This window comes from Drosophila bipectinata, chromosome XR (genome assembly GCF_030179905.1).
Source record: "Drosophila bipectinata strain 14024-0381.07 chromosome XR, DbipHiC1v2, whole genome shotgun sequence".
Classification (NCBI taxonomy): domain Eukaryota; kingdom Metazoa; phylum Arthropoda; class Insecta; order Diptera; family Drosophilidae; genus Drosophila; species Drosophila bipectinata.
This window is the reverse complement of record NC_091735.1, coordinates 9,379,936-9,407,775: the sequence shown is the minus strand read 5'-3', so window position 1 is coordinate 9,407,775 and position 27,840 is coordinate 9,379,936. Positions and strand designations below refer to the sequence as shown.

Sequence of the window (27,840 nt, the reverse complement as noted above, 5' to 3'; positions counted from 1 at the left end):
ATGACTTCAGACCGTTGTTAAGGAATTTAGCCTGATTTAATTGCATAGCTTTATCACCCGTTTGGTAGTTTATCGCAATCATTTGCGAGCCAACGTTCCAAAAGGGCATGGGATTAAAATGGACAAATCCATTGGCCTTTGGGATACACTCTACTAATCTGGTGGCGGTGATAAGAAAGAAACAGCGGCTGGTTATTATGAAAGAACTGTTTTTCTGTTTTTTTTTTCTGAGAAGCTGGATCTCTTGAAATATCCATGAATGTTCCCGGAACGGGACACTACGGAAATATATGATAAGGTCAGACATTTCCTTGGCTACGCGGGATGCGCGTTCTTTTTTGCGTCTCTTTGTAGCCAATTGGCTGGCTTTTATCCATTCGTAGGCTGTCTCCTGCTTATCAAAACCGATCACAAACGGGTTTTGCATGGTCGGCGTTTGTATCTGCAGTTTAAAGATTATGCATGGCTCATTTGATTCGAAGAGTGAGGCCACTGCTCCAAAGATCTCGATAGAGTCAGTACGACCATCGGTGCCTTCGTCATTCATAGAGTTGTAGTCTTCCGTAGTACAGTCAATAACTTAGTCAATCCTAAATACCATACTCATTCTTACCTTAACGTAGTTTGCTGGTAAATGCTTCTTTATCATACCACCGTAGTCTCCGACCCACCACATGGTATTATCCCGCTGTACGTTCGTTATAATGGCGTGCTTCGGAAAAGATAATTCATCCGGTTTGTTCACCTTGTAACTATACAAAGCTTTACAGGTGACATACTCGTCTAGGCTGGGCCCATATAATTAGAGCAGAGGTCGGCACGGCCCTATCTCGGGGGCATAGGAAATTTCTCTGCCCGAGCTCTGCCACACACACACAGTATAAATGTGTGAAACGTCATGCTCAAAGCCTACTTTCTGCTATACGTTACTAACACTAATGCGGTAAAATCATATCAATGTATTGGGGTGCCGACCTCTGAATTAGAGGCTCCATTGCCGTTGCGGGTGGCCGCAAGATCACATTGGGCGGCTTACGTCAGTACTTGGCCCAATTTCTCCTGAGATATGGGATGACTTAATTTCACATTGCGGTAAAGCGGATTCCTTGTGTAATAATGAACGAGCGAGACAAGTGATTTAAAATTCATAGTGTCAATACCATATAAACGCTCTTCCTGTAAAATTCGGCAGTGTTTGATTTTTCGATTGATTGTGAACGAGATCACGAATGCATTCGCGCTTTGCACCGAAGGTCGGACAAGAAATGAACCAGTCTTCATGAACCAATCAGTCTTCATCTAGCATTGGTTGAGTTCGGACGTCTCCTTTTTCGCTCATGTCGCCTCTCGTTTGCACCGAGTGCAGTGCAGAAGTTACTGGTACCCAACTTCGTGGGTGTGAGGCCGTTCGGTGCGCGTCGATCTGCCGGCGTGCCGCTTGTGTTGATTTGCCCTCGGAGGCTATAATTCTACTTATTAACATTCCGAACTTAATGTGGCAATGTGATAGCTGCGTCATTGGAAATGATTCGCATTCCAAAATTGATGAGCTAAATCATAAACTTATAGATCTGGAGTCCCACTTCGAAAGCCTTAATGCCAAAGTTGACCTTGCCCTGGTAAATGGAGCGGCTGTGCCCGCTGGACGCGCCTCCTCGGCTGGGGTGCATGTTGTTGCTCTCCCTGCTATGCCCACCAGCACTGGGAGCATAAAGGCTACTCTGGGGCAGGCCCCAACGGCATCTAAGGGGGCTGTCCCGAAGAAGAAGCGGATCAACCTTAATAGGCGCATTGTGGGACAAGCACCCAGTTGCGCTCAATTTCAAGTGCTTCCCACCTTGAAATACCTTCATGTGGGTAAATTCGCGACGTCTACCCAACCGGATGCACTGTGCAAATTTGTCGCAGATAAGCTGAACGTGGAGCCCAATGATTTAGTCTGTGCTAGGCTGATCAAAAAGGATGCTGACATCAACGCCCTCAAGTTCGTCAATTTTAAATTGGGAGTTCCGGAGCAAAATTTCCCAACAGTCTTCAATGACGATTTTTGGCCTATGTCGGTAAAAGTCAGCCGGTTTGTTCATAGAGAGCCGGCTAAGGTTATTGACCTCCCGGCGATTCTACCTTTACCGCATTCGCAATCTTCAAAAAACCCTCAGAAAGCGGCGCCGCTGGCGCCGTTACATCTTATTCTTCTCAAGCTGCAGTTCGTCACCCCGATTGCTCTCTGCTGCGCTACCAACAACAATCGGCGTGGGCGTTCATGGTAACGGTTGACGCTGTCTTTAATTCCTCCAATAATTGGCTTCGTTTGCTGATCGATATTCTTCAACAACAACAACTTTTTTCAAGGCGAGTTGTTTATTTCTTATCTTCACTTGTGGATGCCCAGCAACAACAAGACGAGACGTTGCAGCGCATCGCTTATCTTATCTCTTTTCGCTGGGCCACTCGCTGGTGCTTTCTTTTCGCCGATGGAAGATGTTTATTTACGTTTTGGACGTGTGGGTGGATCTTTGCTGCGTTTGGATGTGCCTGACTATGAACGCTCAATGTTTTCACCTGGCACGGAATCTGCCTTGCTACTGGACTCTCGCAGGTCTACTGATGAGTCTAATAGAAATTTCTATGTGTCCTTGTCGGCTATTTTGCAAGCTATGCGTATTGCACATGCACCAGTACCAGGAGTGCACTTTCATCATCACCGCCTTGCCGTCCAATTCCCAGTTTGGACTGTAGCTACTCGTCGTCCTCGGACCCTAATAAAAGCCTAAAAGTTCTATTCCAAAATATTTCGGGAATGAGAACCAAGACCCGGATTCCTCAATTCTTCTGCCTGCGATTTTGATGTAATCATCCTTGTGGAAACGTGGCTCAATGACAAATTCAGCTCCTCTGAGTTCTTCGAGCCTAATTTGTACCATGTATTTCGAAAGGACCAAGATGCATTCAGTACCCAGTGTGAGCGAGGTGGATCCGTCGATCTCTTCAGGCTACACCACTGCGCCTTCCGGTGGCCGACCCTTTACTGGATCAGCTTGCGGTCTCAATCCAGGGCGTCCGTGGCCCGTTCGTCATCATTGCATCATACATCCCTCCGAACAGCGCATTTAGTATATATCAAGCGCATATGGAAAACATCACTAGTGTCTGTGCTAGAACGTCGGACCCTACCGCTTTGATGGTAGCTGGCGATTTCAACCTGAGCTCCATTGTCTGGTCTCGGAGTCTCCTTGCATGCTACCTAGCAACGTTCACCAGAGTCATGAAATTGTAGTTTTAGATGATATTTTTAGTCTGGGCCTCTCCCAAGTAAATAATATTTTTAGTGATTTATCCAAAATTCTTGATCTTATATTTTTAAATAATTTGGTTAATAGTAAAGTAGAATTATGCAATGTACCATTAAGTCCTTGTGATATGCACCACAAGCCGTTGGTAATTAATATTGAGTTTTATAGTTTTTTGCCTTCTGCTTCCTCCATTCCATATTATCATCTGAATGATACTTACTTGTCACTTATTAACGCCTCTATTTCAGCCTTTGATTGGGTTTCCCTTTTTTCGGATGGCTCAATCGATGATTGTTATACTAAGTTCTTGGTTGCCCTTTTTAATATTATTGATACTTATGCCCCTGTGAGGGTACGAAGATCCTATAGGCTTCCCTGGTATACAAAAGGTTTAAAAAACTTAAAGAATAGAAGGGATAAGCACTACAAACGATTTATAATGACAGGTGAGACTCGAGCAGGAGAGCTGTACCGGCAATTTAAGCTGGAATTTGATTTCCTTAATAAGTTCCTCTACAATCAGTATATATCCGATGTCGAAGCTAGCCATCGATCCAATCCTAAAGCTTTTTGGCGGTTTGTTAACAGCAAAAAGTCAAAATCGGACATACCTTCATCCATATGTTATGGTTATTTAGCAGCCGACTCGGATCAGGGCGTTTCTGAACTTTTTGCAAAATACTTTGCCTCTAACTTGGAGCCGAAGGTTCCTTGGAGTGATCATGAAACTCTTCTTAGCATTGAGCCTTTTCTTAATGTAAGTAACATGGACGTTTTGGACGGTGACCTAGTTGAAGCCACTGGACATTTGACCGAGTCGCTCTCACCTGACGTGGACGGTATCTCCCCATTCTTTCTTAAGAGGAGTATCGCTTCTCTTTCTACTCCCCTTCAACTGCTGTTCTCCTTTTCGCTCTCTTCTGGTAGATTCCCCCACCGGTGGAAGATTACTTCTATAACGCCTATTCACAAAGGTGGCAGTAAGTGTGATTTTACCAACTATCGACCTATAGCCAAAATTTGCAACGTCGCTAAGATACTGGAGCGGATAGTAACTAAAAAATTAACTTTTCTGGCTCGCAATTTTACATCCCCCAACCAGCATGGTTTTTTGCCTGGGAGGTCTACTACCACTAATTTAGTGGTCTTCTCTAAGCACTGCTTTGAAGCTTTTAAAAACCGATTTCAGGTTGATGCCATTTACACCGACTTCTCCAAAGCCTTCGACGAAGTGTGTCATGCTGCCCTTCTGGCCAAATCATATAAATTAGGTTTTCATTCCTGCCTATTAAGTTGGTTCGAGTTTTATCTGGCTGACCGACCTTGCCACGTTACTATTGGATAGCGTCTCTCAAGTCCATTTGTCACCTCCTCTGGTCTTCCACAAGGCAGCTCTCTTGGACCTCTTCTATTTATCATTTTCATTACTGACATCTCGTCATGCTTTCGTCATTCGTACTTTTTATTGTATGCGGATGACCTTAAAATCTATAAAGCGATTAGCTGCATTAGTGACAGTTACTTGTTTCAGGAGGATATATCCAGAGTTTACTCATAGTGCTCCCGCAATCTTCTTCCATTAAACTTATCTAAGTGTATGTTTTCCCGTTACAGTAGGCGGTCTCTTGAAATCTGTACGGATTATTCCATCAGTAATTATAATTTGGCAGCTAAAGAAGAGGTGTTAGACCGACAGCTTATTCGACAGCAAATTTAAATTTTCTGGTCACTTAGACTATATTTTACCTAAAGCGTATGCTATGCTGGTCTTTTTTAAGAGGCACGTGAACCAGTTCAAAAGTCCATACTCGAGCCTCAGCGTCTATGCTGCTTTTATTCGGTCGAGGCTGGGGTATGCCTCAATCATTTGGAATCCGGATTGTAAAGTTTGTTCCAACAGAATTGAGCGACTCCAGAAAAAATTTTTAAAATTTGCACTTCTGCCTCTAAGGTTTCAGGATCCTGTTCCTTCATACCAGAGCCGTTGCCTTCTTCTGAATGTTTGCGTTATCAGCGTTATCTTTTTTGAATAATTTAATCGTTGATAACATTGATTGTCCTTTTTTGTTGGGACTCGTTAATTTTAATGTTCCTCAAAGGGATCTTAGTACCTTTGCCCCCTTTCGGGTCAAGTGTCATAGGGCCAATTATCTTTTAAATGAGCCGATAGAGCGGGCTCTTTCTTATTTTAATTCTTTGCCGCCTAGCCTCCGAATTGAGTGGGGCTCTGATAAGGGTGTGTTAAAACGCAAGTTAATCAGGCATTAATTAAGTTTTTGTTAGTATTATTTATTAGTTGTAAGTTGTTATTATGTAGCCATGTAAGGATTTGTCCGTTGGCGAAATAAATAAAAGAACCTAATTCTAAGCGGCCTAGGCCCTGCTCGGTCTGCTCCTTAGTTGTGTTAGGGTGAAACCACTCTTGATCCTCGTGCTTTTTTGGCTGTGGTACTGGTTCCTTTAGAATGATCGAAAACTCCGAGCTGCGCAACACGTTCTTTCGGTAGTAAACGATCAGTGAATAAAATGAATCAAATACGAAATTTTCCACTAAGTAATACTTGATAGTTCCATTTTCGTGTTTTAGCTTTATTCGACAGTGGTTCGGCCTGTTTCGACGCCAAAAAGATAGACTATAATCCCCAACAAATGTGGCCGACTCGCGTACTAGCAATGTTCCGTCCCCAAGGTGCTTATATTTTTTTAAAAGGTCATCAGCTTCTTTCCTTCCACCTAAAAAAAAAATTAAGAACCTAATTTGCATTAAAAAGAAAAGGAAAGACACAAAATAAGCATTATATGTATGTACAGACATATATAAAAAAATCAGTTTGTGTCTAGGGACACGCGTGAGGAACGAAGTTCCTTTGGAATGTTTGGCGATGAAGAAGAGACAGGAGTGAATGAAGGCGAAAAATGATTTACAACAACAATTTACAACTATATACAAAAATAATTTTTATTTATTACTTATTTATTCTAGGTATATAAATCTAATCAGTTCATTCAAATATAGTGATAATTGGCTTATGATAACTGAAGTAAGATACAAACATTTGAGATTCAACTTTGTCCAAGCATCTCGAAAAAACTGCATCAATAGTCGTATTGAATCTTGTTGTAGACATTATTGGGTCGTTATTAATTTTTAAATCAAATTCTTCAAGGAGAAATTGTGTCAGTGGCTCTGATTTTTTTATCAGAAAAGTTGATGTTAAAGCCGGCCAAAATTAGGGGAATTTCATACAAAGTTGTAGTACTATATCTCCGAAGAAGTCGAGAACCTTCTTTTCATGAGCATGAGCAGTGGAGAAACGCTCGACTGTGGAGAGCGAGAGAGTGGAAAAATGGTTATATTCTCTCACTCTACGAAGAAGAAGCAGACAGATAGCCGTTTAACGTTCCGTTACGGTTTTTCTAGGCTAGCCCTCCTCCACCAAACTCATACCGCGCCTTAAGAAACTTCGTTCCAAAAATCTTTTGAAGAACTTTACTTGGCCCTGAAACCCTACAAATGTACCTTCTAGTTTGCTGTGGAACCAATTTTCTTCAAAATGTAGCTCATCGTTAACTGGTGTGTCCTTTTGCTTCTGCTTTTGCAACGTGCTGGAAAGTGAAATGCCAAAATCATCATCCTCGGAGTTTCCATTGCGAGACTCATTGATTTCAGAGGAATAAATCAACTCCTGATGAGTTAGCACAAACTGATAAAGATTCCATGACTTGTCGACCGGGTCCCCAAAGTATAGTAAGCCTTCCTTAAACACTTTTCGCACATTTTCGCTCGATCAATCTCGCCAGCTCCACCAACACCTCCTGCAAGGGAAGATCTTTGAGTTAGGGTCCCTTTGACACCAATACCATTTCCAATATTGTCAAACTGCGGTAGTTTCTTGTGCTATAGGATTATTTTGTGTCGCAATTGAAACGGCGAAGGCAAGTGCTGCTCATTCCGATCACATGGTTGGGTGAGCAACATATCCCCCAAAACCTAGAGGATGTAAGAAACAATAATGGATAATATTCTTTTACAGTAAAAAAAAGCCTTATTGACATTCGCAATTGACAAATAATACACCATCCGCTTTTTATTTTTTCTATTTTTTATAATAGGAAATAGGGAAACAGACTTAAAAGTCTTTAACTCCACTAAAAATTATCCGATTTGGATGCTTTTTGATTTGTAGGAGAGGATTAGCCATTGAAACATTTTCGCATCAACAAATTTTTCAAAAACAACGATCTGGAGCTACAACCAGATTTCTTGTTTTAAGGGCGAGAGTCTGCAAAACAAATTTCATCGGAATCGACCGATTTTGGAGGAGACTTATCCATAAATATACCTTTTCCCATAAAAACGGGCTAAAATTTTGAACGCGTGGATTTTGAAGATTATAAGAGATAGAGCTATCCAATTTTGAACTTGAACTGGTATGGTATCTGCGCAAATCACGCCCACGCCATGTTTTTGGAAAATGTTTCGATGTCGATGTTTTTTGTCTGCCCCCCACTGAATTGGTAGTATGGCCGCAGTATGCCCGAGTATGCAACACAATTTTGAGAATTCAACCGTTAAAGTTTAAACTTCAAACTATAAAGGTTAGTTAAATTGTGGGTGGTTGAGATGAGTACTGGGTAAATATAGTCGGGGAACTCGACTATAGCCGTCCTTTCTTTTTTATATTAAATAACGCAATATTTTCAAATTATCACCTAATGGGATTTAAATGTTAAACATCTTAAATTATACGTTGCTTAGCGAATATGAAAAATTGTGTACTTCTTACATTTAAAAATCAATTTTTCCTTATTTTTCGTAATCTTTATAAATAATAATAAAAGAAATTGTTGTCATAGGATAACTCCAGGGGATGAGTTTTAGTTGGATTTTTATTTAGAAGGAGCAGCTGAGGTGCCGCTCCAACGATCAAAGTGTCTCTATTCTTTTACAATATTTCTTAAGTCTAAATAAGGCTAAGTCTCGTAGCAGCGCTGCTCGCAGGCGGCGGCAGAGAGACGGCTATGTACTTATATATAAAGGAATATAATAATATACGTTGTTATGCGCTCCCAAGTGGAGGCGCGAGGGGTATGCATATGCTGACCGTTGGTTACGATTATGCTGACACTAGCACTTTCTGTGTGCGGGCTAAGCCATAACGATCGGTTCATATTTCGGCCACTTAGGGTTTATGACCGGGACTTTGGATAATGTAAACACTGCAACAAAGTGTTACAGTGCGCACCCTTTAAGTACTCTCGGTACAGTGGGTATTCAATATATGTGCATACTACATCTCCCTCCTTTTGAAAAATAACGTAATATAATGAAGTTATTTGTATAATAAAAATTTCTAATTAATACATTTTTTTTTTTATTTATTTGTTTTTTTTTTATGTTGTTAGAATCATAGAAAATGAAATTATTAAAAGAATATGTGTATTTATTTATCTATGTATGTGTGTCTTTGTATGGCCATACTAAGTGCAATTTATGAAATAAAGATTTTTAATCTATCCTTATGAACTGTTTGTTTTTTATATTTATCATTTTTTATTACTATGTTATCTCTATCTCCTATTTCCGTTACTATATACGGACCTGTATATTTAGGATCTAACTTATGACCTGTCTCGTTTTTTAATAAAACTTTGTCACCTACTGATATATCTATATCCCTTACTTTATGATCGTATAGTAGTTTATTTCTATTCTTATTTGCTTCTAACATAACTCTAGCTCTTTTATAGGCTACTTCTAATCTATACTTACTCTCCTTAGCATAGTCATCTATATTATATAGTGCTTCTACACTATCTATGCTATTAAAATGTTTTGACAAATTACTTGTTTTACCGAATACTAGCTCATATGGACAATAAGTATGTGCCATAGAGGGGGTCGTGTTGAAACAGAAGAGAAAATATTGAAGCCATACGTCCCAATCAGTTTTATCAGCCAATATGTAAGATCGTATGTATTCATTGAAAGTTGTATGACTTCTTTCTATTGTTCCAACTGTCTGGTGGTGGTGTGCTGTGGATGTAATATTTTCAATATTTGATTAGGTTAGGTTGAGGCGGCGATGAGGGCCGGTTCTGACCCCCATCCACTTGAGCCGTTGGGGCTCCTTGTGATACCGCACAGGCAAGGATCCTACAAAAGGACCTCTCCCTTCCCACTACTTATGTGCCCAAGGGTGCTCTATCCTTCTTGAAGCGGCTCGCGGTCCCATCCAGATTTACGGATGAAGGCTACGAGTCTGTGTGGAGCGACCTCCGCGAGGTCTGTAAGGTCTGTAAGTATTGCTGCGCCCAAGAATTTGAGTCGGATGCGCCCCAGCGCAGGGCATTGACACAGGAGGTGTGCGACTGTCTCTTCCTCTTCTTCGTCTCCACAGCTCCTGCAGTAGTCATAATGTGGCACCGCTAGTCTAGCCGCGTGTGCTCCTATTAACCAATGCTCCGTAGTGGCCTTGATCGCCAGACTACAGTCCTGCCTATTCAGGGCGATAAGCATCATTGACCTCTTCCTAGATCGGATGGGTCATATCATGCGGGAGTTCCTGCAGTTTTGGAGATTTCTCCATTTCCTCAGTGATGCGCGGTCAAAGTGATCCCTGCATTTTAGCCTACACGTAGCTAATGGGATACCTACTGGTTCCTTCTCCGGTAGGAGAGGATTGGTAGTACCTGCTCTTGCTAGTTCGTCGGCGGCGCAGTTACCCTCGTGGTCCCTATGCCCGGGCACCCATATGAGGTGTATGTCATGCTGCTCTGCCATCTCGTTAAGAGATCTGCGACAGTCATTCACTGTCCTGGAGTTGGATGAAAGACCGTCAAGGGCTTTGAGTGCCGCTTGACTGTCTGAAAATATACAGATTGTGTCCTGATTACCAATAAGTGCTGGGGATCTGAGTGCTTCTCCGATAGCTATTACTTCTGCTTGGAAAACACTACAGTGGTCTGGGAGTCTGAAGGACTCATTTAAACACAGCTGTTCGCAATGGAAACCGCCTCCCACCTGGCCATTCAATTTTGAGCCGTCTGTGTAAATATGGAGGGAACCGGCTGGTCCCGGGATTTGTGTGTCCCATTCCTCCCTTGTTGGAATGTAGACCTTGTATTTTAAGGTGGGATTATCGACAGGTATGCAGTAGTCTGTAAACCCCGTTGGCGTGCAGTGGTGCAGATCTAACTTGGTATGTCCGTAGTCAGTCCTTTTCCATGCGCCCGTCTCTCGTAGCCTGATTGCCGATAGCGTAGCCATCTTGACTCCCACTATCTCTACCGGTAATAGGTCGAGTATGAAGTCAAGTGCGTCCGTAGGAGTGGTACGTAGGCTGCCCGTGATAGAGACCTCCGCCATCCTTTGCGTTTTTCTGAGCTTCTCCCTGATTGTGGAGTTGGTGAGAGCAGGCCACCATACCACCACCCCGTAGAAGAGGATGGGTCTTATGACCGCTGTATAAAGCCATCTTACTATTTTTGGTGACATTCCCCATTTAAGACCAATGGCTTTTTTGCAAGTATAGAGCGCGATTGTAGCTTTGTTGGCTCTATCCATAGTGTTTGATTTCCAGTCCAGTTTCCTGTCTAGCGTAATCCCTAGGTACTTGGCGCTATCGCTAAGAGATAGTGTTTCTCCTAATAGTTTTGGAAGCCTTAAGTTTGGTATTTTGTACTTCCTGGTGAAGAGGACGAGCTCTGTTTTGGATGGGTTCACACCTAGTCCATTTCTAGCTGCCCACGTTGAGAGGACCCTAAGTTTGTCCGTCATGCGGTCACATAGAGTCTGGGGAAATTTTCCTGAGAAGGCAATTGCGACATCATCCGCGTAAGCGATAACTTTGCAACCACCCCCTTCTAGGGATCGCAGTAGGCTATTAACCGCCACGTTCCAGAGTAGGGGTGAGAGTACGCCTTCTTGCGGGGTGCCTCTTCTGACGTATCTATGAATAGATTCTCCTCCTAGTGACGCCTCAACAGTCCTGTTTACCAGGATCTGCTCTATAAGGCGTATGGATTGATCGTCTATTCCTAGTCCTGTCAGTGCATTGGTTATCGAGCTTGGTAGGATGTTGTTGAACGCACCTTCTATGTCTAGAAAAGCAATGAGTGCGTATTCCTTATCACTAAGTGCCTTCTCGACAAAAGTAGTGATTTCGTGGAGTGCCGTTTCCGTGGATCGGCCCTTCCTATACGCATGTTGTGATCCCGAGATATCATCTGGGTTTATAGTAAGATTAATATGGAGGCTGATTAGTCTCTCCATTGTCTTGAGAAGGAAGGACGACAGGCTTATTGGTCTGAAGTCCTTGGGGGCGCAGTGAGATGGTTTTCCCGCCTTGGGTATAAATACGACTTTCGTCCGCAACCACATTTGGGGTACGATGCCCATCCTGAAAATTGCTGAGAAAGCTATCTTGACCCAAGATTTCAGGTTGGGACCAGCTTTAATTAGTTGAGCCGGAACAATGCCATCTGGGCCCGGGGATTTGAAGGGCTTGAAGCTATTTATTGCCCAGCTGAGATATCTATCATTCAATAGGTATTCAAGTGGATTAGTGGTGGGTGGGCTATTCCCCTGTGTCTGCATTTCCAGGGTTGTATCTTCTCGAGAGCATCCCGGGAAATGTGTCTCTATGAGAGCCTCTAGGGTTTCTTTGCTGGACGATGTCCAATTGCCCTCTGAGGTTTTAATGTATCCTACATTTGGTGCAGTAGTTGCAAGGACCTTCCTGAGTCGAGAGGCCTCTGATGTTTGCTGAATGTTCGTGCAGAACTCGGCCCAGGCATTCCTTTTTGCCTTGCGAAGCTCTTTGTTATATCGCCTGAGGTCCGCTTTGTACGACTCCCAGGCTGTCTCGGAGTTTGTTTTTCTGGCAAAATTGAAGGCCTTGCGGGCCTTGGTTTTAAAGGGCTCAAGTGTTTGCGACCACCATGGTGGTTTCTTAGACTTGCTTTTGCCCGATCTGATTTTGGGACAAGCTTTATTTAATGCCCAGGCGCACGCTGCCGTGAGCGTGTCCACCATGGCATCCAGGGCTGCCCTACTATCAACATTCCCTGTTGGAGGATTTCCCAAGGAACTATCTAGCTTCTTTCTATATAACTCCCAGTTCGCTTTTCTTGGGTTGCGTACCGTTAGTCGATTAAAGTTCTCGAAGTTGACCACTAATTCTATGTAGCGGTGGTCTGAGAATGAGTGTTTCTCTAAGACTCCCCATCTAACAATCCTGTCTGCTAGTGATTCAGAGTAAAGAGTGACGTCAAGTACTTCTCTTCTGTTCTTGACTATGAAGGTGGGTTCGGTACTCCTGTTACCCACCAAAAGATTGGATCCTAGGATAAAATCAAAAATTGACTCACCCCTCTCGTTTGTGTCAGTGCTGCCCCACTGATGATGATGGGCGTTAGCATCGCAACCTATGATCAGGTCGATCTTGTGCTTCCTGCTGTCTTCCACCAGCTGTTTGATCAGCGGGTGCGGGGGAAGGGCCTCCTGGTCGTGGCCCATATACGCCGAACATATCCTTAGAGGGCCATTTGGGCTCTCTACGGCTGCGGCTACGTGGTCTTCATTGCTGAAATTGGGTAGCAAAAAGAGGTTAAGGTTCTTTTTTGCGAGGATGCAGGCTCGCCTTTTACCTGTAGTGTTGGCTTTACAGAGCCTGAACTCCGACGCCCCCAGCCCAAGAATCCTGTCTCCTAGGATCCAGGGTTCCTGGATGAGGGCCACATCTGCTCCACTCTCGGCGAGGTGGAGAAGTCCTCCAGCAGAGAGTCCTCCTCCATTCCGACACCACCAAGCGCCCTTGCCAAGTCGCTTTCCTCCGAGGTGTACCCTTCTAGAATGTCCTCCTCCTCATCCGACATTCCCTCCGGGTGCCCCTCTTCGGTCGGCTCCTCCAAGTCTGGCTCTTGTGTGTCTGCCTCCAGAGCTATACCTCCTGGATGGCCTTCGCATCAGATTTATAGATACGGACCGAGACATGCTCGAATCCGTACTTTAGCCGGTGCTCCGTCCTCTCCAGGGCTTTTACGGTCTCCTCATTTAGTGTGAGGACGACCTGCCTCCGCAGTCCCACCGCCTCCTCGACCTTGGCGACTCTCCAGTTCGCCGTGGGGAGCGTCGGGTTGCACATCCTAAGCATTGTCAGGATGGTCTTAGGGTCGGCTGGCTTTTCTGTGAGCCACACTCGCGCCCTCGGTTTGCTGGGGATCTCGTCCCAGTCAACCGCCACCAACTTAGCTCCAGGGTAGACCTCTCCAAGCGATGCAACCATCCGCTTGTAAGTCTCTACCGATCGCGCGTCTTGGCAAGCAATTACCTTGACGCTACCCTGGTACCATCCTGCGTCTTCGCATTCTGGTGGGGGTCCTCCACTTCGCAGCATCTCCTCCACGAAGCGCCCATGCAACTCGTTTACCACTCGTCGCCAGAGTTCCTTGGGGATGAGCCCATCCTTGGAGCCCTTGTCCAGGACTCCAATTAGGGTTCTTCCCTTCGTCACCTCAGCGAACGAGCGGTTGGGCGGCTGCGGCTGGGCCTTCCTCTTCTTGGCCTGGGGGGCTTCTCCCTCTGTGGACCTCTGCCTCTTCGCGCTTTGCGCGGCCTCCTTGGCAGGGTCTGACCCAGTGCGTCTCTTCGGATCCAGCCTTTCTACCGCCTTTTCCGGATTGAAGTCGGGTAGGATCTCCCTTGCCCACTTAATAATCTCGGCCTGGTCCGGGTTGGCTTCGGCCGATGGGTCCGCCCTCATCAGAATGAAGGCTGCTCTTCTTCTGTCCTTGTAGGATCCTTTACGCTGCGTCGAGTGAGACGCTTCCGGACCAGGGTTCGCCTTAGGGGCTCCGCCGGTTGGTTTAGAGGTTGACCCTGGGGTCTTCCTCTCCACACCGTTCGGTGGTCCCATAGCTAGCCCCGCTTTGGAAGAAGTTGCCTTGGCAACCTCCACCGCACCGGCGCGTCCCGCCTCCAGATGTTGTCCCTCTGTGGGGGACTTCTCCATCTCAGCAACTCCTTGGCTCTTGAGGGCCTTGGAGTTTGACGGGCCGTTGGCCCCATTTCCGGTCTTTTTTAGGGAGTTCCGCTCTCCGCTTTGGTTTTTATTAGGTAAAGTGTTCTTCATGTTTTGGTCCCACGAGTAGGCGGGAAGGGGTTCGTCCATCATGACATAGCCCGCTTGTCACGATAAGCCTGGTTAAAACTGGGAGGTCGGCCTGTCCCCCAGAGTTCGCATATTAGCGTCCGAGCCCCCCCTCGGACACGCATCCTTCGGCATATGCTGTTCCACCTTGGATTGGGGTAATTTAAGGAAGGGAGTGTTCTTCTCCCCGCCCGACTACCATTAGCCAGCATCCTCGGCAGAGACATGACCTTACCGGGACCTGTTACCAGCCGCCCTCACGTGGAGAGTATAGTCGCACTACCAGCGGTGTACACTGTTACGGCACGCAATTGCTTGCGCGTAGGTCCCCCTGTTGTACCCGTTGGCTGACGGCCAGTTTCAATATTTAAATATTTGCACAAATCGTCTATAATTGAATTCTTATATTCTGTTCCCATGTCCGTAATGAACGTCTTCATTGGACCGTATTTCAGGATAAAAGATTCAAATATTGCTTTAGCGACAGTATTGGCGTATTTATTCGGAACAGGTATGGCAACTAAATACTTAGTTAAATCACATATTAAAGTGACTGCATACTCATTGCCATTTTCTGATTTTGGCAGTGGACCAATAGTGTCCACTATCACTCTGTCGAAAGCATTTATTGGTGTGTCTGTAATTGTTAAAGGGGTCTTTGTGTGTTTAGTTATTTTTGATTTCTGGCATTTTTGACATTTTCTTACGTACTCAGTTATATCTTTAGACATGCTTTTCCAGTAATAGTGTCTTTTTACTTTGGCCAAAGTTTTTGATATGCCAGTATGGAGGTTGGAATTGGATCATCATGAAATGTAGACAAAATTGCTTCTTTTTCTTTTAAATTTGTTATTTGGGTCACCGGGTTGAGTAGCGCTACTCTTAATGTTTTCAAGATTTTATTGGCCATTAATTTAAATTTATCTATTGAAGTATATTCAAAGATATTTTTCCACGGTGCCACTTTGAGTTGGCTGATTTTATGTATACCGGCTTGCATTTCAAGCCTTTGGAAAAATTGATCTAAATCAATAACTCCATTAGTATATAAATCGCTAACATCGTATCTTGCAGTAATTTTTCTGCCTTGTTTAAATAAACATAACATATTTTTTATCTGCAAGGTCACTACTTTACGTACTTCATCATTGTTTATGACTTCGTATACGTTGGGCTTAGAAGCTTTATTTAAAGATTGCCTTGGCAATTCTTGTTCTTGATTTTCCGCGCGGAATTTTTGTCTACTTTGATATCTAGTAGTGACTTTTAATACATTTCTAGTTATATTTTGTAGATCTTTGATGGTTATTCTTGATAACGCATCAGCTACATGATTATCTTTTCCCTTTAAATATTCGACTGTAAAGTCGTATTCTTTTAGTTCGAGCCTCATACGTGTCAGTTTAGAACTGGGGTTGGTCATTGAGAAAAGGTATATTAAAGGTCTATGGTCTGTCCTTATTAAGAAATGTGTTCCATATATATATGGTCTAAAATATAATATCGCCCAGTGAATTGCAGCTAATTCCTGCTCAGTAGTACATTTGTTACTTTCACCTCTTGTAAATGCTCTTGATGCGTATGCAATGGGAAGTTGGAGACCATTATGATTTTGAGTTAAAACCGCTCCACATGCTTGCTTACTTGCATCTGTTATTATGAAGAATTCTTTAGTGAAATCTGGGTATTGTAGCAAGGTAGGTTCCATAAGTTTTGTTTTTAAGTATTGGAATGCATTTTCACACTCATCCGTCCATTTAAAAGGAACATTCTTTTTACATAATCTTGTTATGTGCCGTGAATAGTCGGCGAAATTTTTTATAAAACGTCTATAAACGTCCACACGGGGTAAACCCGTTCTCATTAACTTTAGTTCGGTACTTAACGCCGGAGTCGAAACTGGCGACTACAATTTGCGGATTGTTCGACCTGCCTCCTCGAAATAGGTGTCGTGCTGCTATTAGGCGAAGGCTAGCTTTGATCTCACCATTGAGATCCATTATCCACCATCTCACCAGACCATTGCACTGAGGATTGTTCGGGCTAAAAGAGTCTTATTGCATGAACGATGACTTCAGACCGTTGTTAAGGAATTTAGCCTGATTTAATTGCATAGCTTTATCACCCGTTTGGTAGTTTAGCGCAATCATTTGCGAGCCAACGTTCCAAAAGGGCATGGGATTAAAATGGACAAATCCATTGGCCTTTGGAATACACTCTACTAATCTGGTGGCGGTGATAAGAAAGAAACAGCGGCTGGTTATTATGAAAGAACTGTTTTTCTGTTTTTTTTTTCTGAGAAGCTGGATCTCTTGAAATATCCATGAATGTTCCCGGAACGGGACACTACGGAAATATATGATAAGGTCAGACATTTCCTTGGCTACGCGGGATGTGAGTTCTTTTTTGCGTCTCTTTGTAGCCAATTGGCTGGCTTTTATCCATACGTAGGCTGTCTCCTGCTTATCAAAACCGATCACAAACGGGTTTTGCATGGTCGGCGTTTGTATCTGCAGCTTAAAGATTATGCATGGCTCATTTGATTCGAAGAGTGAGGCCACTGCTCCAAAGATCTCGATAGAGTCAGTACGACCATCGGTGCCTTCGTCATAGTCTTCCGACTGTGGTTCGGCCTGTTTCGACGCCAAAAAGATAGACTATAATCCCCAACAAATGTGGCCGACTCGCGTACTAGCAATGTTCCGCCCCCAAGGTGCTTATATTTTTTTAAAAGGTCATCAGCTTCTTTCCTTCCACCTAAAAAAAAATTAAGAACCTAACTTGCATTAAAAAGAAAAGGAAAGACACAAAATAAGCATTATATGTATGTACAGACATATATAAAAAAATCAGTGTGTGTCTAGGGACACGCGTGAGGAACGAAGTTCCTTTGGAATGTTTGGCAATGAAGGAGAGGTGAGGAACGAAGTTCCTTTGGAATGTTTGGCAATGAAGGAGAGACAGGAGTGAATGAAAACGAAAAATGATTTACAACAACAATTTACAACTTTATACAAAAATAATTTTTATTTATTACTTATTTATTCTAGGTATATAAATCTAATCAGTTCATTCAAATATAGTGATAATTGGCTTATGATAACTGAAGTAAGATACAAACATTTGAGATTCAACTTTGTCCAAGCATCTCGAAAAAACTGCATCAATAGTCGTATTGAATCTTGTTGTAGACATTATTGGGTCGTTATTAATTTTTAAATCAAATTCTTCAAGGAGAAATTGTGTCAGTGGCTCTGATTTTTTTATCAGAAAAGTTGATGTTAAAGCCGGCCAAAATTAGGGGAATTTCATACAAAGTTGTAGTACTATATCTCCGAAGAAGTCGAGAACCTTCTTTTCATGAGCATGAGCAGTGGAGAAACGCTCGACTGTGGAGAGCGAGAGAGTGGAAAAATGGTTATATTCTCTCACTCTACGAAGAAGAAGCAGACAGATAGCCGTTTAACGTTACGTTACGGTTTTTCTAGGCTAGCCCTCCTCCACCAAACTCATACCGCGCCTTAAGAAACTTCGTTCCAAAAATCTTTTGAAGAACTTTACTTGGCCCTGAAACCCTACAAATGTACCTTCTAGTTTGCTGTGGAACCAACTTTCTTCAAAATGTAGCTCATCGTTAACTGGTGTGTCCTTTTGCTTCTGCTGCATACTATTGTTCAACGTGCTGGAAAGTGAAATGCCAAAATCATCATCCTCGGAGTTTCCATTGCGAGACTCATTGATTTCAGAGGAATAAATCAACTCCTGATGAGTTAGCACAAACTGATAAAGATTCCATGACTTGTCGACCGGGTCCCTAAAGTATAGTAAGCCTTCCTTAAACACTTTTCGCACATTTTTGCTCGATCAATCTCGCCAGCTCCACCAACACCTCCTGCAAGGGAAGATCTTTGAGTTAGGGTCCCTTTGACACCAATACCATTTCCAATATTGTCAAACTGCGGTAGTTTCTTGTGCTTTAGGATTATTTTGTGTCGCAATTGAAACGGCGAAGGCAAGTGCTGCTCGTTCCGATCACATGGTTGGGTGAGCAACATATCCCCCAAAACCTAGAGGATGTAAGAAACAATAATGGATAATATTCTTTTACAGTAAAAAAAAGCCTTATTGACATTCGCAATTGACAAATAATACACCATCCGCTTTTTATTTTTTCTATTTTTTATAATAGGAAAAAGGGAAACAGACTTAAAAGTCTTTAACTCCTCTAAAAATTATCCGATTTGGATGCTTTTTGATTTGTAGGAGAGGATTAGCCATTGAAACATTTTCGCATCAACAAATTTTTCAAAAACAACGAACTGGAGCTACAACCAGATTTTTTGTTTTAAGGGCGAGAGTCTGCAAAACAAATTTCATCGGAATCGACCGATTTTGGAGGAGACATATCCATAAATATACCTTTTCCCATAAAAACGGGCTAAAATTTTGAACGCGTGGATTTTGAAGATTATAAGAGATAGAGCTATCCAATTTTGAACTTGAACTGGTATGGTATCTGCGCAAATCACGCCCACGCCATGTTTTTGGAAAATGTTTCGATGTCGATGTTTTTGTCTGCCCCCCACTGAATTGGTAGTATGGCCGCAGTATGCCCGAGTATGCAACAAAATTTTGAGAATTCAACCGTTAAAGTTTAAACTTCAAACTATAAAGGTTAGTTAAATTGTGGGTGGTTGAGATGAGTACTGGGTAAATATAGTCGGGGAACTCGACTATAGCCGTCCTTTCTTGTTTATATTAAATAACGCAATATTTTGAAATTATCACCTAATGGGATTTAAATGCTAAACATCTTAAATTATACGTTGCTTAACGAATATGAAAAATTGTGTACTTGTTACATTTAAAGCATAGTACTGTGACGACGAAAATCCGCTGTCGCACGAGTGACAGCTGTCAAACTCCATATAAACAAGAAAGCAAAGCTAGCTTCGGGCGGAGCCGAAGTTGATATACCCTTGCAGTTAAAACCGGGTATATATCGCAAACATCGGATATAGTTGGCCGATCCTTATGATTACATCTTGATAAAACCAATTATTTTCAATAAAAAATCTAAAAAAAGTCCCAAGCTTCTATCTTCAAAAATACGAAAGTTGATATTTCTACCAAATACCATTTCCGATCGTTCAATTATATGCCAGCTATAGGATATAGTCGGCCGATCCTAATGAAATTTGGAAGGTTGGATCAACTGACCAAAAATAGAATCTGTACTAAGTTTCAGCTTTCTATCTTCAAAAACACGAAAGTTGGGTCATTTTCGATCGTTCAGTTATATGGCAGCTATAGGATATAGTCGGCCTTATGAAATTTGGCATGTCGTAATGTTTTGGCAAAAATAGCTCTCGTGTCAAATTTTAACGCTCTAACTCTAAAAACACCAAAGTTATACCATTTCCGATCAATCAGTTATATAGCAGCTATAGGATATAGTCGGCCGATCCCGGCCGTTCCGACTGCAAAGGAAAGAAGGGTGTGTGCAAAGTTTCAAGTCGATAGCTTTAAAGCTGAGAGACTAGTTTGCGTAGAAACAGACAGACGGACATGCTTATATCAACTCAGGAGGTGATCCTGATCAAGAATGTATATACTTTATAGGTTTAATAAATTTTATTTATTTCGATAGATAAAACATGGAGGGGAAATTGATGAAAGGAAAAAATAGTCGGCCCGAAAAATTTTCGGCGCGCGAGGATGAATTGAAATTAATTAATTAGTATTAAATGATTAATTAATTAATATTGGATTTGACCCGCAAGGGGCATTTTAATGCCATAAAATGGCATTTGTGATTGATTTCGATTTTGATTTTTACCCAGTTTTCTTTTTCTTAATCAGCTCCTTAGCGGCGAAATACATAAAAAAAACACCAAAATCCAATCGGTTTGAATTCATTTTTTCTTATTTGTTTTTTGTTTACAAACAACAGCTGTTCAGTATTACCCTTTTCCTTTATTTTTTTGGTCACACTAGCTCGGTAGTTGAATAAAGTGCGATTTCGCTAACGGATTTTCGACAGCGGATTTTCGTCGTCACAGTACTAGGCTTAAAAATCAATTTTTCCTTTTTATTCGTAATCTTTATAAATAATAATAAAAGAAATTGTTTTTAAATGTATATTTAAATCGGTTGACTATGTTTAGTTAAAATTGTAAGACAATATCCAAAATATAACCAAAATGATGACCTAAGCAATATTTGTTTGGCTCTTTTGGTAAACACGTTTAGTTTCCTTATTGCTAACATTAATAAATACACATGTGTGTTATTGAATTACTAGTAATTTTGATGTTACTTAAAGATAAAATTTTAAATTTTGGTGCCTGAAATTTAAAAAAACAAGAAAGGAAAGCTAACTTCGGGCGGAGCCGAAGTTTACATACCCTTGCAGTTGAAACCGGATATATATCGCAAACATCGGATATAGTTGGCTGATCCTTATGATTAAATCATAATAAAACTAATTAACTAAAATAAAAAATCTAAAAAAAGTCCCAAACTTCTATCTTCAAAAATACGAAAGTTGATATTTCTACCAAGTACCATTTCCGATCGTTCAGTTATATGGCAGCTATAGGATATAGTCGGCCGATCCTAATGAAATTTGGTAGGTTGGATCAACTGGCCAAAAATAGAATCTGTATTAAGTTTCAGCTTTTTATCTTCAAAAACACGAAAGTTGGGTCATTTCCGATCGTTCAGTTATATGGCAGCTATAAGATATAGTCGGCCGATCCTTATGAAATTTAGCATGTCGTAATGGTTTGCCAAAAATAGCTCTCGTGTCAAATTTGATCTCTCTAACTCTAAAAACACCGAAGTTATACTATTTCCGATCAATCAGTTATATGGCAGCTATAGGATATAGTCGGCCGATCCGGACCGTTCCGACTTATATACTGCGTGCAAAGAAAAGAAGGGTGTGTGCAAAGTTTCAAGTCGATAGCTTCAAAACTGAGAGACTAGTTTGCGTAGAAACAGACAGACGGACAGACGGACAGACGGACATGCTCATATCAACTCAGGAGGTGATCCTGATCAAGAATATATATACTTTATAGGGTCGGAAATGTCTCCTTCACTGCGTTGCACACTTTTGGACAAAATTATAATACCCTCTGCAAGGGTATAAAAATTGGAAATTGAAAACTTTTTAGTAAACAAAGACAATGTGTAAAACAAACAATGTTCAAAATTTTTGTTTTCCCAAGTAAATGGGAAACAAACACATGCGTATGTAGATAACCTAGCTTAGAAACTAGTTGGATGAGACACTTTCAATGATAATATGGACCAATAAGGAAGAAAGCTCCAGCTCCTCGCTGAACTTGTTACTCAAAACCACACTGCGATATCCTTGGCGCACCCATGTGAGAGGATAGCATGCCTGCGCAATGAAGTGAGTTTCTGCAAACATGTCTTCATCCTGCACCTCAAACCGAAGAATGGCGAAGTGTGGGTTGCGCACAATAAATTCGCAGGTTTCGTTCCACACGGGGTAAACCCGTTCTCATTAACTTTAGTTCGGTACTTAACGCCGGAGTCGAAACTGGCGACTACAATTTGCGGATTGTTCGACCTGCCTCCTCGAAATAGGTGTCGTGCTGCTATTAGGCGAAGGCTAGCTTTGATCTCACCATTGAGATCCATCATCCACCATCTCACCAGACCATTGCACTGAGGATTGTTCGGGCTAAAAGAGTCTTATTGCATGAACGATGACTTCAGACCGTTGTTAAGGAATTTAGCCTGATTTAATTGCATAGCTTTATCACCCGTTTGGTAGTTTAGCGCAATCATTTGCGAGCCAACGTTCCAAAAGGGCATGGGATTAAAATGGACAAATCCATTGGCCTTTGGGATACACTCTACTAATCTGGTGGCGGTGACAAGAAAGAAACAGCGCCTGGTTATTATGAAAGAACTGTTTTTCTGTTTTTTTTTTCTGAGAAGCTGGATCTCTTGAAATATCCATGAATGTTCCCGGAACGGGACACTACGGAAATATATGATAAGGTCAGACATTTCCTTGGCTACGCGGGATGTGAGTTCTTTTTTGCGTCTCTTTGTAGCCAATTGGCTGGCTTTTATCCATTCGTAGGTTGTCTCCTGCTTATCAAAACCGATCACAAACGGGTTTTGCATGGTCGGCGTTTGCATCTGCAGCTTAAAGATTATGCATGGCTCATTTGATTCGAAGAGTGAGGCCACTGCTCCAAAGATCTCGATAGAGTCAGTACGACCATCGGTGACTTCGTCATTCATAGAGTTGTAGTCTTCCGTAGTACAGTCAATAACCTCCGTATCTTGTAATACAGAACATCAGAACAGAGTTTTATTTTTTTCCTAAATACCATACTCATTCTTACCTTAACGTAGTTTGCTGGTAAATGCTTCTTTATCATACCACCGTAGTCTCCGACCCACCACATGGTATTATCCCGCTGTACGTTCGTTATAATGGCGTGCTTCGGAAAAGATAATTTTATCCGGTTTGTTCGCCTTGTAACTATACAAAGCTTTACAGGTGACATACTCGTCTAGGCTGGGCCCATATAATTAGAGGCTCCATTGCCGTTGCGGGTGGCCGCAAGATCGCATTGGGCGCCTTCCGTCAGTACTTGGCCCAATTTCTCCTGAGATATGGAATGACTTAATTTCACATTACGGTAAAGCGGATTCCTTGTGTAATAATGAACGAGCGAGACAAGTGAGTTAAAATTCATAGTGTCAATACCATATAAACGCTCTTCCTTTCGGTAGTAAACGATCAGTGAATAAAATGAATCAAATACGAAATTTTCCACTAAGTAATACTTGATAGTTCCATTTTCGTGTTTTAGCTTTATTCGACAGTGGTTCGGCCTGTTTCGACGCCAAAAAGATAGACTATAATCCCCAACAAATGTGGCCGACTCGCGTACTAGCAATGTTCCGCCCCCAAGGTGCTTATATTTTTTTAAAAGGTCATCAGCTTCTTTCCTTCCACCTAAAAAAAAAATTAAGAACCTAATTTGCATTAAAAAGAAAAGGAAAGACACAAAATAAGCATTATATGTATGTACAGACATATATAAAAAAATCAGTGTGTGTCTAGGGACACGCGTGAGGAACGAAGTTCCTTTGGAATGTTTGGCAATGAAGGAGAGGTGAGGAACGAAGTTCCTTTGGAATGTTTGGCAATGAAGGAGAGACAGGAGTGAATGAAAACGAAAAATGATTTACAACAACAATTTACAACTTTATACAAAAATAATTTTTATTTATTACTTATTTATTCTAGGTATATAAATCTAATCAGTTCATTCAAATATAGTGATAATTGGCTTATGATAACTGAAGTAAGATACAAACATTTGAGATTTAACTTTGTCCAAGCATCTCGAAAAAACTGCATCAATAGTCGTATTGAATCTTGTTGTAGACATTATTGGGTCGTTATTAATTTTTAAATCAAATTCTTCAAGGAGAAATCAGTGGCTCTGATTTTTTATCAGAAAAGTTGATGTTAAAGCCGGCCAAAATTAGGGGAATTTCATACAAAGTTGTAGTACTATATCTCCGAAGAAGTCGAGAACCTTCTTTTCATGAGCATGAGCAGTGGAGAAACGCTCGACTGTGGAGAGCGAGAGAGTGGAAAAATGGTTATATTCTCTCACTCTACGAAGAAGCAGACAGATAGCCGTTTAACGTTACGTTACGGTTTTTCTAGGCTAGCCCTCCTCCACCAAACTCATACCGCGCCTTAAGAAACTTCGTTCCAAAAATCTTTTGAAGAACTTTACTTGGCCCTGAAACCCTACAAATGTACCTTCTAGTTTGCTGTGGAACCAATTTTCTTCAAAATGTAGCTCATCGTTAACTGGTGTATCCTTTTGCTTCTGCTGCATACTATTGTTCAACGTGCTGGAAAGTGAAATGCCAAAATCATCATCCTCGGAGTTTCCATTGCGAGACTCATTGATTTCAGAGGAATAAATCAACTCCTGATGAGTTAGCACAAACTGATAAAGATTCCATGACTTGTCGACCGGGTCCCCAAAGTATAGTAAGCCTTCCTTAAACACTTTTCGCACATTTTCGCTCGATCAATCTCGCCAGCTCCACCAACATTTCCTGCAAGGGAAGATCTTTGAGTTAGGGTCCCTTTGACACCAATACCATTTCCAATATTGTCAAACTGCGGTAGTTTCTTGTGCTTTAGTATTATTTTGTGTCGTAATTGAAACGGCGAAGGCAAGTGCTGCTCGTTCCGATCACATGGTTGGGTGAGCAACATATCCCCCAAAACCTAGAGGATGTAAGAAACAATAATGGATAATATTCTTTTACAGTAAAAAAAATCCTTATTGACATTCGCAATTGACAAATAATACACCATCCGCTTTTTATTTTTTCTATTTTTTATAATAGGAAATAGGGAAACAGACTTAAAAGTCTTTAACTCCACTAAAAATTATCCGATTTGGATGCTTTTTGATTTGTAGGAGAGGATTAGCCATTGAAACATTTTCGCATCAATAAATTTTTCAAAAACAACGAACTGGAGCTACAACCAGATTTTTTGTTTTAAGGGCGAGAGTCTGCAAAACAAATTTCATCGGAATCGACCGATTTTGGAGGAGACATATCCATAAATATACCTTTTCCCATAAAAACGGGCTAAAATTTTGAACGCGTGGATTTTGAAGATTATAAGAGATAGAGCTATCCAATTTTGAACTTGAACTGGTATGGTATCTGCGCAAATCACGCCCACGCCATGTTTTTGGAAAATGTTTCGATGTCGATGTTTTTGTCTGCCCCCCACTGAATTGGTAGTATGGCCGCTGTTCAAGCATTGAACACTATTTTTTATAGAAATTCCTAAGTTAGACTTTCAAGGGATCGGACGCATGGAAATATGAGTCAAACAGCATAATCTAAAACCGATCTCCTGCAGCCTAACATAAATAACACAAACATAAGCATCATAAATAACACAAACATAAGCGCATCCGCACTTGAGAAAGGGTCGCATAGCATGTCAACGTGCAGTGCGTTGATAAGTAGTTTTAAACACATAGGTTTAAGATTCTCATGTATCGTACTTATAAGAGAACTTAACCGAATAAAATGAGTTTCCATAAGGAGCTCATTGAAGTACGACCTTTATTTTGGGGCTCCTCTTAACATTTGGTCCTTCGGGGCACCCTGACGTTTTCCCCCCTGCGGTAAGAGACTCAGGGTTAAAGAACTGGCACCTATAAGTGGCAAAAGAAAAATAAAAATTCTCAGCCCAAGGTAGCTAAAAAATAAGGCTGCGATCTGCGTAAAAAAGAGCCCAGTTTAAAAACCGTAGTACTCTGTTGTTTCCCCCCAAAAGGTAAGGGACACAGAGAATAAAATTATATAAATGCCAATGAGCATAAAATAAAAAAAAAATATAATAAAAATGAGTCAAAAAAAAAAGGCTCAAGAAGTATTCTCAACCGTATTTTGGGGCTCCTATTGAAATTGGCACCTAAATAGTGACTAGATGTGCATTGACACAGTCAGTCAATGGTAGCTAAGATGGCTGCGAACTGGGCATAAAAGAGCTCAGTGTAAAATCGTAGTCCTCTGTCGTTTCCCCCCAAGTGGTAAGGGACACAGAGATTGAGAATTGCCATCGAGCAATAAGTGCGTTTTTTGTTTAGCGCAGGGCTATCCGAGGCCTAAGTCGGAATATTTATTGAAAATCTTTGGGCTGGAATTCAGCCATTGGATCTCCAAAGCGATACGGCGCAAGGAGTTAAAAACACAACTTGTGTAAAAAAAAAAAAGTATGTTTTTCTGGAACAACACCGGAAATTCATAAATATTGAAAATAATATACGGCGTGTTCGAGGCCAAATATCGAGCAAAAAGAAAAAGTCGGGTTCCTGGGAACAACGACAGCCAAAGTCTTTGGCATTTTATACGGCCGGACCAACGTCTGCGGCAGGACAACCGGCGAGTAGAAGAACAACATCAGCGGCAGAAAAAACAACCAGCTACACCATCAGCAGCAGCAAGGGCGGATCCTTTTACATCATCTGCAGGAGGAACACGCATCAAAAAAGAAAATTTAACAACTGTATGGTATGGTAAAAAAAAAAAATATTTACAATTTAAAAAATAATAATTTAAAAAAAAATTTTTTTTTTTAAATTAGCCCTCAGTAAAAAAAAAAATTTTTAAAATTACAGTCCCCTAGAAAATTGAAGAAAAAATAAATTTTTCAAAGTAAATCTAAAATGAAAAAAAAAAAATATATATATACTAAGGCACTTTTGTGGCCCCTGGCAGGATGTTCAAAACTTAGGTTGACCATAACATATAAAAGCTTAAATAATTTTAAAATATTTAAAATTCAAATTAAATAATTCTTGCACAAATTATTAAAATAAAAAAATGTATTAACAAAATACAAAAACAAACATTTATACAGTCCACTAAAAATTATAATCGAAGAAAAGGTTAAAGTAACATCAAATTTATCCAAAAAATATTAATCAAAAACACATTAAATTTACGCCTCTTTTTGTGGCCCTTTCCAGAATGTTCAAGCATTGAACACTATTTTTTATAGAAATTCCTAAGTTAGACTTTCAAGGGATCGGACCCATGGAAATATGAGTCAAACAGCATAATCTAAAACCGATCTCCTGCAGCCTAACATAAATAACACAAACATAAGCATCATAAATAACACAAACATAAGCGCATCCGCACTTGAGTAAGGGTCGCATAGCATGTCAACGTGCAGTGCGTTGATAAGTAGTTTTAAACACATAGGTTTAAGATTCTTATGTACCGTACTTATAAGAGAACTTAACCGAATAAAATGAGTTTCCATAAGGAGCTCATTGGAGTACGACCTTTATTTAGGGGCTCATCTTAACAGCCGCAGTATGCCCGAGTATGCAACAAAATTTTGAGAATTCAACCGTTAAAGTTTAAACTTCAAACTATAAAGGTTAGTTAAATTGTGGGTGGTTGAGATGAGTACTGGGTAAATATAGTCGGGGAACTCGACTATAGCCGTCCTTTCTTTTTTATATTAAATAACGCAATATTTTCAAATTATCACCTGATGGGATTTAAATGTTAAACATCTTAAATTATACGTTGCTTAACGAATATGAAAAATTGTGTACTTGTTACATTTAAAGCATAGTACTGTGACGACGAAAATCCGCTGTCGCACGAGTGACAGCTGTCAAACTCCATATAAACAAGAAAGCAAAGCTAACTTCGGGCGGAGCCGAAGTTGATATACCCTTGCAGTTAAAACCTGGTATATATCGCAAACATCGGATATAGTTGGCCGATCCTTATGATTACATCTTGATAAAACCAATTAATTT

At 41.2% G+C, this 27,840-nt stretch overlaps 2 pseudogenes; both read right to left on the bottom strand.

Annotated features, from left to right (window-relative positions):
- Positions 1–329: 329 nt before the first annotated feature.
- Positions 330–7,757, bottom strand: LOC108133460 (1-phosphatidylinositol 4,5-bisphosphate phosphodiesterase gamma-1-like; annotated as a pseudogene).
- A 13,855-nt stretch (positions 7,758–21,612) lies between these two features.
- LOC122320953 (1-phosphatidylinositol 4,5-bisphosphate phosphodiesterase gamma-1-like) lies at positions 21,613–27,703 on the bottom strand (annotated as a pseudogene).
- Between the last annotated feature and the right edge of the window lie 137 nt (positions 27,704–27,840).